This window comes from Paramisgurnus dabryanus, chromosome 14 (genome assembly GCF_030506205.2).
Source record: "Paramisgurnus dabryanus chromosome 14, PD_genome_1.1, whole genome shotgun sequence".
NCBI classification, from domain to species: domain Eukaryota; kingdom Metazoa; phylum Chordata; class Actinopteri; order Cypriniformes; family Cobitidae; genus Paramisgurnus; species Paramisgurnus dabryanus.
This window is the reverse complement of record NC_133350.1, coordinates 4554106-4556668: the sequence shown is the minus strand read 5'-3', so window position 1 is coordinate 4556668 and position 2563 is coordinate 4554106. Positions and strand designations below refer to the sequence as shown.

General features: G+C 38.4%; 1 long non-coding RNA gene across 1 annotated transcript; it reads right to left on the bottom strand.

Moving 5' to 3' along the window:
• Window positions 1–313: 313 nt before the first annotated feature.
• LOC135718856 (uncharacterized) lies at window positions 314–1720 on the bottom strand. Its single transcript, XR_010520919.1, has 4 exons — window positions 1585–1720; window positions 967–1121; window positions 587–716; window positions 314–452 (listed from the first exon to the last, which is right to left on the bottom strand). It is a non-coding gene; the product is annotated as an uncharacterized lncRNA (long non-coding RNA).
• Between the last annotated feature and the right edge of the window lie 843 nt (window positions 1721–2563).

Sequence of the window (2563 nt, the reverse complement as noted above, 5' to 3'; positions counted from 1 at the left end):
AACAACTTCTGTAACAAGGGGCTCAGAATGACCAGGCTGCAGAAAAGTGTTCAACAAAAGATTAGCTGACAATAGGTACTCTTTCATGTGCGTGTATCATTTGTATCGAGATACAGTAGAGTCCAAAGTATTGAGACCACTAATAAAATACTTCTACTTTGCATGTTATAGATAAAATAGATTAACAAGCTAATAGATAGTAATGTATTATTATTATAAATATCAGTTTTAATATGATATGAAACTGATTTCGTCTTTAGCTGGATTTTTAGAGGCTTGACTTTGTTTCCGTAGGCACTAATTCTGAAATAGATCGAGCTTGCATGGCATCACATGACTTTGGCTCATGAGCAGCTGGATCTTTGCATCGGTGTGATCCTTTAGATCGATATCATCTAGACTGGGCTGGGTGTCTGCTCGCTTTTCATCCAGTGGGGCTTTTAAGCATACACCTTTAGATTAAAAGATTTTTAAATTCATCATGACAAACATTTTAATCAGAAGTCTCTTAACTTGAATAGTAGTATAGATTCATAAGTTCATTATTTCCATTATTTAGATGCTGTAACTGACAAGTTCAGCTCACATGGGTTTGGGTCGGTGGTCCTTGCACCTGTCTCCTGCGGTGAGATGCTCAACCTTCGCTGTGCAGCGCCAACCCACCCCCTTTACCAGATCATTGGTGGAACCCGTGGTGCTCATTTCTGCCCATCGGTCTGTGAAGATTTTGGTCACTTTAATAAAATGTATGCTTTATAATGCACAAAATAAATATGTTGGCACATTTATGTATCTGTCTTTAAAAGAAATAAGAAACATTTAGGCATACAATTTAAGATTAAAAGATTTTAAAATATTTTTTATTTCAGTGTTTCTAAACTGTTAAACCGTTCTGTAGATTGTATTATTTCTATTTAAAATGTGTTAACACAGGTGTCGTCATTTCCATGTCATTTAGATGCTGACCTGTTGAATTTACAGCATGGGTTTGAGGACACCGAACCAGCTGCTTGATGTGAGATGCTCAACCTTCGCTGTGCTCCAAACCGGCTGGCTGATGGTCGAGACCTCCACTTTTCTCCATTTTTCACTGTCGGTCTGTAAAGACTTTGGGCACTTTTCTTGTGATAGTAATTTATTAAACAAAATGTTAGCATTCTAATGAAAGAAATGACTATGTTGGCACAATGTAATTTTTTGTCTTAAGAAGTAATTTCATACATTCAAGCATACAACTTCAGATTTAAAGATCATGACATTTTAGTGAAAGGCGGGGTGCATGATCTCTGAAAGCCAATGTTGACATTTGAAATCACCTGAACAAACACGGCCCTACCCCAATAGAATCTGGACCTTCTTTTGATTGACCCGCCCCACACATACGCAACCAAGGCCACGATGTTGGTTGGTAGACACGCCCCTTACTGCTAATAGGCTACAAGTGTGTTTTGGTACTCGGCCCAACTCCCTTTTCCAAAGTGTTTTTCAAAAATCATACACCCTGCCATTAAATGTTTCTTACCTTGCATGGTACTGTTCATTGTATTAATCTAATGATTTCCATGTCATTAGGGTGTTACTGACCTGTTGAGCTCACTGAATGGGTTTGAGGACAAGCCTTGTGCGAGTTGGTGGTCCTCGCACCAGTCGCCTGAGGTTAGATGCTCAACCTCAGCTGTCCACCACCAACCTGCTGGTTTGCCAAATCCACAGATGGGTGAGTGCTCGGGTATGGCTGTTGACCTTATCTGTTACGGTCGTACTGGTTTTAGTTCAGCCTCCGGTGTAGTTGGGCCTGCGACAGCCGTTGACTTTGTGAAAAGTTTGTTCATTTTTTTCAAAAGTTTCTCCTTGAGTTTCTTTTTCTTTCCTCACATGAGTCAACTCTGCTGTATCAATAAAAATGAAGAAAAATTAATTCTGTGATTCTGGGTGGGAATGGGTGTGAGGTTTCTGTCAAACTATATGTTACACTACCTGGCTCCTGAAGCTCTTCCTGTATTTACTCTTTTCCCCTAAACCACTTATGATCTATGACCTGCTGTATATATGGTCTTCTCACTGCATTACCATGCAGGCACTGAGCTAATAAATCACAGCATTCTCTTAAAGAGATCTTGTTAGTTATGCGCTACACTCATGTTCTTATTAGTGCTTTATTGGTGCTGTTCTCTCATCTTTTGATAAACTGGGATGATGAATTACCATGCTTTATACTTCTGGGGTGGTATCCATGCAAACTAAATATAACTGTTTTTGAAATTCATAACATATGCTGAATTCATCTTTGATATACTTTCACACTTTAGACTTTAATTTTGCCTGAGCTGTCCTTGGGTACAGTGACCTTCCTCCATGATCCTCTCTTTTTGTTTTGTTTTAAGTTAAGCTACAAAAGATGGCTGCATCTTTAGAATGAGAAGCAAAGTACAGATAATATTCACATCTGAAGTAAAACCCACATCCATTCAGGGATTTCCCCTTGTTTTGGTAAGTTAAAAATTTAAGAAAATCGGATAATAAATATTTTTCCAAGCCCTATAAATTATGGAGTTAAAATTAG